The sequence below is a fragment of the Notothenia rossii genome (genome assembly GCF_949606895.1).
Source record: "Notothenia rossii genome assembly, chromosome: 11".
Classification (NCBI taxonomy): Eukaryota; Metazoa; Chordata; class Actinopteri; order Perciformes; family Nototheniidae; genus Notothenia; species Notothenia rossii.
In genome coordinates, this window is record NC_136910.1 from 17,259,033 (window position 1) to 17,272,192 (window position 13,160).

At 39.4% G+C, this 13,160-nt stretch overlaps 1 long non-coding RNA gene across 1 annotated transcript in view; it reads left to right on the forward strand.

Moving 5' to 3' along the window:
• The window catches only part of LOC307025748, a 29,539-nt gene that overhangs the window by 9,198 nt on the left and 7,181 nt on the right, over positions 1-13,160 (forward strand). The window lies entirely within an intron of this gene.

Sequence of the window (13,160 nt, forward strand, 5' to 3'; positions counted from 1 at the left end):
AAGCAAACCACTTTGTGTATATGCCAGGCCTTTGTGTTACAGTTAAGGTGGGTGTGTTGTTATTGGGGTATCAGTTGGTCACCTTCCATTTTCAGAATCACTTCAGCGTGTGGCTATTGGTACAGAAGTGAGACTTTTCATTAAGTTTAATGGTTATACTTAACCTGCTAATGACAGTGACCACCCACATTTAAGACAGGATCCACAGTTTCCTGCCCCTCTGACTCTAATCACTGCACAGCCACCTGGGTGATAGAAGCAGCAACATTTACTTCCAGGAATCTCTTTTATGAACTCAATTTGCTTAAAAAACTTTGAATAGAAAAATCTAAATGTTATCTTTAGATATAGTAATTATATGACTATGATGACAAGGGCTGATCTTTCCAATGCTTCGTAATCTTGCATTTTGTGACAGAGATCATAAATATTAACCTCCTGAGATTATGTAGATGTAAACCTCCTGGACTCCTCTCCCTCAACGTGTCAAGACACTCAGCCGCCTGCATTCCTCCTAAAAACAGTTTTCGTGGAGCTCAGCCGCTTAACAAGCTGAATGCAGCCTGCTTTCCCTATCCTCTGCAAGAGAATATCATATATTCATATAATCTGTTGGCATAATATGGCACGTGTCCGCTGTGGTTTCTAAGCTCACCTTACAGCTGTAGAAAAACAATATTTGCCAAAAACAGACATAAAGCAGCTCAGAATCTGGGTGTTTATGCTCATTTGTTCCTCCTTCTTTTTGTCTGCCACATCTCCACCTCTGTTAACACATTTTGCTGTCTCCCTCTTCCTCTCTCTCTCCTTTTAATTTTTGTCCTGTCCCTACCTGCCTTGCGCATTGCTGAAGTTCTTTTATTTCACTCCCCCCTTGCTTCCCCTTAAACATCTCTAAGATGTGGAAGGAGAGGAGCACCCAGTTAAAAGAGTAGCCACCCTGGGGCGTCCTTCCTGAGTTCACGAGGTGGGAGGGTAGACCTTTGTGTCAGGCTCCACCCTCTCCCACCCTCTCCCACCCTCTCCCACCCTCTTAACCCAGCCCAGTCCCACCCAGCCACTCACTGCCTTGCGCATAGGACTGCTTTTTCATACAGGGAGAAATACCACACAATAAAATCTCACAGTTTGTCTTTTTATTGATGATTTGATAGAGATTGTTTGTTTTGATGGAAGTATATTTAGTATTGGATGTTTAATGATTGTCAGTGCAGTTTTTGTTTCATATGCAGAGGTTTTTATTGTCCAAGTCACAGCAGTAAAAGGTTATGATTATAGGTCTGAGATACAGCTCCTACTTCTAACCAGAATTGCTTTTGTTCCAACTGTTCCAAACTTTTTGACTTTCCATATTCATGCAATATGATATCACAGCTTAGGGGAAGGCACTTTAATTTTCTTCTTTGAAAAAACGAAACATTTTCAAGCCCTAAGGTTACAAAATAAGTTGTCAGTGCTTTTATTTTGCCAGTGAAAGTAGTAAATGAAACAAAGGGTGTTCAATAGCGAATAGGTTGGATAAATAAGGGAGAGGCGAACATCTTTTTCACATGAGTTCAATTCTTAAAGCATCTGGAATCACTTTATGCTGTGTGCTGGCCGCATTATGCTCTGCTCTCCTCTGTGACTTCAGCTTCGGAAACAAAACCTTTAGCAGGAAAAATGAAAACAGTCCGGAAACGGTCAGTCTCGAGGACTAAAGGCTTTATGGTTAGAAACAGTTCAGTATGATTTCAGTAAAACAAATATGTGCATTTTAAAGCATGAGAGGCATTATTTGGTTTCCACAAAGAGTGCAATTAACCGACTTCAAAGGCAGCAAGTATATAGTTGAAAGTATTTTATTTTAGCACTTTACATAAATAGCATTTAAAGGTAGCCTCTTCAATTACTATTTTGTGAACATTACACTTTATTTACCTTTTACATTGTACAGTTTGAAAAGACGGTGTGCCCCAATATCAAAACTAGATACAGTATTGTTCCTTATACCTTTAATAGTTGTATTGATCAATATACTTTATTTTGGTGTGAGTTGCCGGGTGTTTGAGAAATCGGATGTAGAGATATCTGCCCTTTTCTCTAATAATGGAACTAATAGGCAGTAAGTTTGCGGTACTAAAAATACCAAAAAAATATACATAAAAACTACTCGACAGGAATATATATAATGACCCTGCTACTTAAGAAAACCACAGGAACTATTTCCTTTTCTCTAAACTACAACTGCCTAAAGGAAGCGTCCATCTACTCATTGAGAAGAGGACCTCCTAAACGCACCTGAGCTAACGAATGCTACAGTTTAGCAGAGGGGGACACCATCAATGTTAAGATTTTGAGAAGTCATGTGCACAAGTTTATCGTCCACGACAAAATGTACACTTCTTTCTGCACGGTGATGTGGTTTGAATGTATTTTTGGGCAAATGGTCCCTATTAATAGATGAAATGCCCAAAAAGGTATTTCAGATTTTCTCCATCAGGACCAACTCAATTCTGCTAAGGCACGTATGCCTTATACGTTCATACTCTGTTAATATCTGTGCTTTGTTAGGATTTATTTTACTTTTAACTTTAATTATTTTTCAGATAAACGGTCTTAACTTTAACTGAAATATCTTTTCTAGTACAGGATGTTTACTTTTTTATTAGGGGGGTTTTGGTGCATGCGCACATGCATGCTTGTCTGTGTTCTTAAAGAGTCATAGAGAGAAAGTGATCCCTACAAAACCAGTGCTTTGCTCCATTACCTTTAGGGCGGTACAAGTCTTAACAGGTAGGGTAGACCTCATTTATATTACCTGCGGCTACGTATATATTCCACCCACCAACTATACAGTCTCTATAACATGGGCACTTCACAGTTTCAAATTTGTTTAATAAAATAATATATAAAAAATAGTTTTAAAAACGTTTTTTGCCCATACTGAACTTAAAGGAGACCTGTTATGCAAAATCCACTTTCTCATGTCTTTGATACATAAACATGCGTCCCCTCTGTGTAAAGAGTTTCTGAAAGTTTCAGGAAAAAAGATTCTCTCTCTTTTTGTCCTGATCCATTTATATAAAAACCTGTCTGAAAATGAGCCGATCAGATTTTGGCCACTTTATTTTTGGCTTGTGTAACCATTAGCCAATAACCAACCAAGGTAACCCCTCCCCCACCTTATCATCTGAATCTCCTCCTACACTGTAAAAACTGTTGCTTTGGTAAAACTTCAAAACATTCTATCATCAGTTTCCAAGCAATTTTAAGAGTTTAGTCAACTTTTGCATTTTTTGAGTTGGTGAAACTTACTTTGTTTGTTTTATTCTACTCAAGAACGTGTTACTTTGCTAAAACTTAAAAACAATTTGTCAACAGTTTCCAAGCAATTATAAGAGTTTGGTAAACTCACTAATGTGATTTTTTTCTGAAGGTGAAAAGGTGAGTTGAGCCTACAATTAAAAGCCAAGATATTAAGTGTAACCAATGCAAATAACAATCTGCTAAGAATCACATCAGACAAGAATAAATAAAGTATATTATAAAACAAAATTGAGATGCCGGAACCTATATACGACAAACTCTTCCTGATTTCAATCCAACCCTTTAAATATTTGATAGCATTGAAACATTGCAGATTAAAGAAATAGATTTAAAAAGGGGAATGTTATGGATATGTTAATACATTTTATTAAAATTTGATTATTTCAAAACAGTTTTCAGAAAACAGTAACAAGTTAAGCACAGTACATTAACATACATGGAGACACATGGTTATTACTTGATGGTTATTCCAACTGCATCTGGCTCGTGGGCAACGTATAACTTCATGCTGTGCTTCACAAGCCTGTTGCACTTTGAACTCTGCTGTTCCCTGTAAATACAAACAAAACACTAAATTGTGCACAAATCAGGACACACCATGTATTTTCCTCAACAACAAAAATCTAATCCGTCTTAAAAACATGACGAGCCAGTTTACATTAGCTGTTAACAGACGGTAACAGAGGTGCTATTCACATGCATTATTAAGGGCTTGGTTTGCAAGAAAATGAACCACATAGTCATGAGACTGATATAGTTCATAAAATGTCCAACTACTTATTTTGAACCCCATCTCATGCTTAGAGATTTATATAAAGTGGCACATGGGTCCTAGAATAAATAAGAGCAGATGATTATTTCAACTTTTATCTTGATAAGTGAGAGCGCAGGCCAGTCTACATGAATGCGCAGGGCAAGGCACGTTTCTGTCCAAAGGTTCCACGATGGAGTCGATAATGTTTTAAAATATCACTTTGAGTGGTGACACCAGTGCTGCATAGTTTACATCTCCATCCCATCTGTGATTCAAAAAATAGAAATGGGTATATTTACCTGATGCTCATTATATTAGAATGTAAACATAACAGGTCTTGAATTAACCTCTGAAACAACAACTTTAGTCTGACACACTCAAAGGCTTACCTAATGTGAACCTGAAGTCGATAGCAGGAGGCAAAATGTCTTCAAGAGGACTGTTTTCTGGTGAGGCAAATAAAAGAACAAAATAGTTATATGATGACAATGTAACAATCATTTCAGTAGAATTCATTAAAACATCTTTAATTCAATTCATGGAATCAAACATAATTAAAACACAAGTATCATTTACAACGGTATTGTATTTATATATACATTTATAAGGATGGCATTTATTAAGGATGGTATTGTTAGATACCAGTAAAATTCCATGATTCTCTACAAAGCGGATCCTAATTACTTCAATATACACTCCTTTATCTCATTTGCATACTGTCTAATATCTACTTTATGTTTTAGTAAAACATCTCCTTAATAAAACTGTATTTATTGATATTTCTCGCCAAAGGCTGCATTCTACTGAACTACATTGAGCACATCCTGCTGACGTTATAAATGCATCTTCGCCCAATACACACTTTTACTGAATTGCGCCTAAATGCACCTTAACGGCCCCTACGCACGGCGGCGTGCGTTGTCGCTTGCCGGCGAGGGGGGCTGAAACTCGACCAACAACCAATCACATGAATCTCCCGCCCCAGACACACAAGCACGCTGTTTGATTGGCTAGAGCTTGGACTGGCATATGATTCGATTGGCTGACGCCTCCGTCGAGGCGTCAAAAGTAGAACATCGCTCTACTTTTGCAGCGAGCACCGCGAGAGAAGCTACTATTTGCTCCCACAATGCAGTTCGGCGAATCGTGACGTCACCCCATTCAAAGTGAATGGGCAGAAGCGTTGAAGCGGCAACGCACGCCGCCGTGTGTAGGAGCCTAACTGAAGTCATATGGCACTTCCGTCACTGGCTACTGAGAGCTAACGTAAACTCTCCTGCAGATTCAAACATGGATTTGCATCTATAGCGTTGCATAAGCATGCAAAATATAGTTTGCACTTCATATTGTATAATAACAACTCGATGCTGTAACTGCAGACTATGAGTTTAAAAATTGGGTACACATCTAGATTGTAGAAACGTATAATAAATAGCTCACAGTAAAACAAACGGTGAAATACATGCAGAGGAATTCATATCAAATAGGCGCATTAGTAGCTTACTCTTACATAACCGCTGGGTTATAAGGTAGTAGGGAATAGTTTTGGCGGAGGTATTTTACTGCACAACATGCTGTGCATGTGCCCCCGGCCGCATGACGGAGCCCGGCCAACGCTTACGCAGCGTCCACACGGCGACGTGCGTTGAAGCTTGCCGGTGAGCTTGTCTGAAACTCGACCAACAACCAATCACATGAATCCCCCGCCCCGGACACACAAGCACGCGCTTTGATTGGCTAGAGCTTGTACTGGCATATGATTTGATTGGCTGACGCTTCCGCCGAATCTTCAAAAGTTGAACATTGCTCAACTTTTGAAGCGAGCAACGTGAGCAAAGCGAAGCAACGCTCCCACAATGCAGTTCGGCAAAGCGTGATGTCACCCCATTTAAAGTGAATGGGCTGAAGCGTTGAAGCTACAACGCACGCCACAGTGTTGACGGGCCGTTGCAGCGACACAGGGGAACAGTTTGCGGAGTTTATTCTTAATATGTAGTCTTAATTTAACCACTTTTAACAGAATTGTGTAGGTAAGCACTTGATGCAAACTTTGCCCAACACCATTTTCGCGAGCATGACAGGGCTGAGTCTAACTTTAACAGCAGTATTGGCGCTGGCATGCATTCAATTAAAATGTCGATGTTCCGTTCAAAACAGCGAATACAAGAAAAGTAAATAACACTTGCTAGTTAAAAATAAGTAATTAATAACTCATGTGGTATGCTTAATTGTTTTACGATGATTTGAAGAGGATACAACGCAAACACCTATAGACCTGCTGAAGAATCGCTGGAAATAGGAACCGGAAGTCTCACACCGCGGGATTCTCGTTTGAGGGCGTGTCATGACCGTGGCGTTGACAAAAGCATTTTTATGAAGTTTTTATACGTATTTTTATACGTATTTATAAGAAAGTTCAGAAAATGTGATATTAATTTATAAATTCATGAGTTCTTAAAACATGTTCTCATTGTTGCTTAAGTGTTACTTATTTAAACGCATATTGAAAAAAAGGGCATGTAAATTACATTAAAAAATTGAGTTTTGTTGACTTCACCATCGGAACTGTTTTTACAGTGTAGAGGGGCTCCTTATTTTCATCTAAAGTAACAGACAGAGAATCAGCACTTTTGAAGCAGGGCTGAAACAGAGGGGTTTATGGGATGCTGCAATGCATAATCTGTTTGGTATTTGGAGCCAAACACTTTTTGTACATAACTGAGACCTATAACATATTGATGAAAAACAGTATAATAGGGGACCTTTTAAAAATATCTTCATGGCCTCTACATGTGTTCCTTCCTTTGTTTGGAGATGGATGTCTGAAGGCAGTAAAAAAAGCATGCATTACCAGAAAACGCATGAGGAAGAAGCCTATCCCAGTGATAGTAAAGAATAGTGAGGAAAGTTAATATGCTAAATATGTGCACAAATGTAGGCACTCATTGACATGAAGGAAAACAAAATGTTGGATCTGCGGATGTCTTTGTAGACGAACTCAGGTCAGAAAGCAAAGTCTCTCATTGTGGTCTCAGTGATGTCTTTGTTTGTGGTGGAGCATTTTCACTGCAGTTTAAACAGACTCATTCTGCTGGCAGACCAAACATATGAGTCTAGAGAGGATGAATCATGGACTACTTTTTATCATTCTTTATATCTTACATTATGTCTAAAGTAAAGAGAGCAGAAATGAGAATGTCTGTAAAGGCTTAGAATTTTCTTTCCACGTGGACAATGAGAGGTCATCCTGCCAACATTGCCTCAGTGTTGAAGTAAAAACATGTTGGTACGACCCCTCTGGGATCATCATGCTGTGAGGCCTTACCCTCTATGAGTAGAGGCTAGAGAAAACAACCTCTTCCAATGGAAGAGCAAAGCGCTCACTTACACAGGATATACGGAAGAGGAATTAGTGACAGTCAGCTGTAGCCCTTGCTGAGAGGCAACAGATGACATCTTAAACCGTGCCCATATGTTTGTCTCTTAACCTCAGAGAAAATAGCACTGGTAGATCCCAACTGCAATATTAGTATTGCAGTTCCCCAAAAGCGGTAAAGCCTGATAATCATTGGAACATGTGTCTTGTATATGTCTTAAAGGCCCCCTATTATACTGTTTTTCATCAATATATCATAGGTCTCAGATATATACAAAACATGTCTCAGAAGTGTTTGGCTCGAAACACCAAACAGATCACCCATTGCAGCATTACCCATAATCCCCTCTGTTTAAGCCCTGTTTCCAAAGTGCAGATTCTCTGTCTGTTACTTTAGATGAAAATAAGGAGCCCCTCCCCACGCCCCTCTGAGAGAGATTTGGTTAAAAAGAACACAGTGGTGCTCTAGGAGGAGATTCAGGTGATAACGTGGGGGGGGGGTGTTACCTTGGTTGGTGATTGGCTAATGGTTATACAAGCCAAAAAAACCTTATGACATCATAAAGTGGCCAAAATCTGATCAGCTCATTTTCAGACAGGTTTTTTATATAAATGGATCAGAACAAAAAGTGAGCGAATATTTTTTCCTGAAACTTTCAGAATCTCTTTACACAGAGGGGACAGATGTTTATGTATGAAAGACATGAAAAAGTGGATTTTGCATAATAGGTGACGTTTAGGTTTCAGCATACGAATAGTTTAAGCCAATTTTGACAGTGTTAAAAGTGCATTCAAAACCATGACGGATTTGAGTATGCCACCTTCTGGCTAAATGTTTCTCATAGCTGTGCTAAGTGTAAAAGTAAACATTTGGTGTGTGAAGATCAAGACCTGAGCATGTCTCAGCAAACTGTGAAACTCTTTGCAAACTGTAGAAGGCATTCGCTCTGGAACAGATCTTGAAAGTGAACTAGAATAAAGAAAATGCTAATAAGCACATTTGTTTTGCTTATCAATACATATAAAAGACTTACTGGTGTTAATCATGTTCAAAGTTCATTTGTAAAACTTGAATCCCTAAAAGGTTTTAGCTGCATCTCGACTATGAAAGTTCAGTCCTCTCCGTTTCTGCAGGCATGAAACTTTTTCAAGGCAATACCAGTTCAATTATGCAGCCCCAAAATCACACGTTTCTTTCAAGGGCTTTACAATCTTTACAGCATTAAACACATTCTAACCTTAAAGCCTTAATTCAGATGAGTAAAAAACGCCACATGAACCCTACAGTTTACTGTCTGTATCCAAACCATGTGTTGAGGAGTCATCTCCTTATGAGGGTTGGCTGGGACTACTCCCACAGAAGAGCCCCCTCTAGTGAATATCTTCTCCAGCATTTAGCCTCCCCCCAACTTCACAAGCTGTAAACACAGAGCAGAGAGAGCTGTGATGACGAATGCGGATGCATTAGGCTGATGAGGATTACTCAGTGGAGGGATGGGCTTATTGCTAGGGGAAGGTGGAGGTGGGGGGTGAAACGTGAGCCTCTGGATCATCACGAAGCATCCAACGAAAGGAGGGGCTGTAGTCACAAAGTGCAGATGGGTGTGAAAGATCGAAGAGATTCACTCTTTGATTTAAACCCAGGATCATTATTTGTTCAATGTAAGCTTCTTCCTCTTCTCGCCATCCTGTGTAATTATTTATATGAAACATTCCCGAATTCTTGTCCTTAACTTGATTACCATCTAAAATGGTCCTAACTGGATTCAAGCCAGATATTCCTATCCTCTGCAAACAGTAAACTATGATCACATAATAGACTGTTGTGGTTATGCGGTTTGCCAGGTGCGGATTACTTTAGTTTTCTCCGCAACAATGCCTCCCTTCCACTCCCTCTGTTTCACTTTTTTAAAATCAAAAGTCCTGCTTCCCAATGGAGCAGGGGCTTGATCGGAGAAGCAGGCAGAGCAAATACTTACTATGACTCATATGAGAAGACGTGGTTCTCCTTTCTCCGGCCCTCCCTATTCCTGCCTCCTCACTTTTTCTCTCATCCAAACCCCAGCATGCAACACCATTTACAATGAAATGTGCAGCGCAGCCTCACAGGAAATATTACAAACAGCTGAAAAGGGAAAGTAGAGATCTGCTGGGATACATTCTTTAGTTCTAATTCAGTTTGGGCTCAGAAGAAGCAACTGTTATGAAGAGAGGGAGTTCATTAAGTTTTTCCTGATGAATGCTAATCATTGTAAAACTACACGAAACCTTGTGTGATAGAAAAATGCTGTTTGCATTTAATGCCTGATGTCAATCATCAAACATGCCCTTCACAACAGCAGCTCAAATTACCTGCTTTCCACCTTTTAGTTTGAAGAGGTGGCAAACAGGGAAGCTAGTGCAGAAAATCACCTTTCTAAAATGTGCGATTTACACAACTTAATTGTTTTGTTCCACTTTCATTACTCTCATAAGGTTGTTTCCCCCGCAGCAGGTAGAGAAAAAGCTCTAAAAACCAACTGTGAACTCCTTGCTCACTAGCAAACAGCTGACAGACACAGTAAGTATAGATAGTTGGTGAACACAGTGAAGCAATTAGCAGAAAAAAGTATTCTCCTGTGGAGATGGTTAAGTGTAGTATAGTTGTCTGTATATAAGAAGTGGACAACTCACAGTGACTCTAGCCATTAGTTGTGGATAGGATATCAATATGAAGTCCCATGCATGCACTTTTACAGATGAACTTCTTGTTAGGGTCGTTAGTCCAGGAGTTCAACACCATGGTTGCCGCCATTGTATTTATTTGAAGACAAGTTGTATTCATGTCTTTAACAGCAAATCTCCTCACACAACCTCTTCAAACACAATCAGCCAGTTTGTTATCCTTCCCTTCTCCTTTAGGCAAACCAGCTACTGTAGAGGTGCATATGCAACCAACTGGAGTAGATTGTGGAACGAAACATGTGAATGCTCAGTAAGCGTGACTATTCCATATCCACATAATTTGCGTCAAGGACCAAAGCGGACCCTCACTGGCATGCAAAAAGTATCAATTGGCTTTAAATAGACCATCATTTACTAAATGGACCACATGCTGTATTAAAAGAAGCTTGAAAGTAGCGATTTGTTGCTTTAACTCTACCATTTTTTAACTGAGGGACTATATCAAGCGAGAAGTAGGGTCATACAATCAGACTTCTTTTTGCATACTCTGATTTCACTTTTCCAAAGCCAAAGTTGCCCACTTGGTGAGCACTTCAACAATATAGTGTATCATCACCTTTGATGTGGTTATACCCTCTCAAAGGTGATGATATGTCCATGTTGTGTTCAAAACTTGTTTTGCTGCCCCCAAGTTTCTTTAAATGTGCAATTGAAGGTTAGAAAAGTTAGAAAAGATCTTTCAGGAAGATGGGAGAATAAGGGAAGTTGCCATTTTCCCTGGATTTTCCATTTAGCTCAACAGAAAGTTGGCCTCAGGCAGCAGCTTTAAGCCAACATCGGAGAAGAGGTTTGTGATCTGTGTGGAGCAGGAAAAAAGCTTCAGTCTGATTTTCATCGATGGAAAATAAATGATTTTTTTTCTTCTTCTTACTGTGCGAACATACAATTGAACACTTTGCTTTAGACCTCCATGTATAGCAAACTATTAAGACCTTTAGTCATCTATCCAGGGCTACAACTTTACTGAAAGATAGTATTTTTAGTTTTGTAGGGGTGACTTTAATGCAAACATCTTTAAGCCCAGTCTGATCCTGGGTGCTGTCTATAGTCTGGGTCTTCCTGTTCTCTGGGTTGTCTGAAAGTTTCTTCTGAGAGTGTTCAGATTGGTAGCAGCTGTGGTTGTTGGCCGGTTCGAGCTGTGGGAGGTTGCGGCAGGCCAGCGGGGAGGAGCTCCAACATCTGGAAAAGAAGGAAAGCTGGCTGGAACACAGAGAAGAGAGCCTAGCAACACGTATACTCCCCGAACCAATCCTGTCTCTACAGTGTTTGCAAGTGTACAATTCCCTTTATCTAGATACAAGTGTTCGGGAGCCAGCAATGTTGGATAGGAACACAGCCTTTTGAAATATGAATTTTATTCAAAAGCTTGAATCTGCTGGTTAGAGAGTGTTGCCTGAGACAACGGAAAGAGTGGACTGCTGTTTTTAAGATCGGAACCCTCTGGGCCTCTCCTGATCTAAGAGCGTGTCTAAACATGTGGGAGCTGCCTGCAAGAGGAAAAGGAGGAAGGGGGTTGAGGTGGTGCTTGTGTTGGTCAAGAAAACTTAAATTCCTCCTCCCATGATCTGCCCGTTCTAGTTGCTTTTCTATACAAATTAAATAAGTGAAATGATAGGTCTCATTTCCTCTGTAAGTTTTATGTAGTCACTTTCGGCACTTACCGAGCATCTTTAAATCTATATTACTACTTTTATAAAAAGTCTGAAAGTACAACCTTTTGATAAAGACTTTATAAAGGCTTTATAATGTCTGACGACAGCCTTCATTCATAATTTAAGTTCTGTTTATCTGACAGTAAAGGTGCAAAGATTTCAAGGATAACATTTTAATTTCCAATGTGCGTACCAAAAGTGATCCATCTAATAGTTGTTTAGGCATTTCACTAAAACCAAAATGGTGCCCTAATGGTGTTTCTAGAGGAAAAGTTAGGGGATAAACAATTCACTAAGATTCTGAGGACATTGAATATTTTAACTTTTGTTGACATCCATCTGATAGTCAAGTATCAGTTAATATATATGGTAGGACCATGCCACCCCCTAGTATGGAGGTAAAGGGTGGGTTCCCTTTCTTCAGAGCTCAAAGGGCAGGTGGCTTTGTTTCTGAGTCAGTCAGAGCAAAGCACAGGAAAGTAAGAGTTAATGTAGATGTCATGTTTATTTCTGGTGAAGAACTCCACGTTTTCATGCCACAGTAATTATATGTTATAGCCTACTGAACTTCCTAGCCAGACAAAGTCAATATAATTAACTCCTCTCCCTCCCATTTTGCTCCTCGTTTCTTCATCTTACCTTGCTTTTGGCCGTTTTTATTCACATTGATTAAAAGAGGGTGGGTACAAGGTCTTTGAAGTTTTGAAAATGCTACATTTTAATTATGTTGACTTTTCATGAGCACTAAACTTTTCTTATGCAATAATCTGATTATTTTCTTCCATTTGGTCCTTCTCTTTTTTTCAACAGATAAAGATAGTGTTGTACCTGCTACTTTTCAAAAATATGAACCACGTTTTAAATAATTCTAAGGTTCTCAATTATTATATTCAGAAAATGTAAACAGCAGCAGACAACTTTTTGCTTTGTAAAGATGTAGCAGCGTTACGTCTACCTGTGTAGAGTATGTACACTCTCCCTCTGTTTGTGTTGTATTGCGAGCTTCTCTTTGCTTTTTTAACACAATAGGGCTGGCAGCTCTTGCATAGTGTGTCACTCTCATATTGCAGTTATCAAGGATATAGAGGCATTGTCACTTATGCATAATGCTTACCCTCCAATTACCACTCAGGTAACACCTGAGCACTGTTGCCGTTGTTTGAACTGTTTTCGCTGTAAGTAGTATAGCTGCTAGCCGTGGGCTTAGCCATCAACCATGTTCAGAGCTGTGTGGAGGCAATCGTTTTAGTATGTTGAGAGGTACCAAAAACATTTTTATAAATACATCATCAAAGAAGTCATTCAAAACTAGATCCCCCACTCTGGAAATTAGCAAGTATTCAAT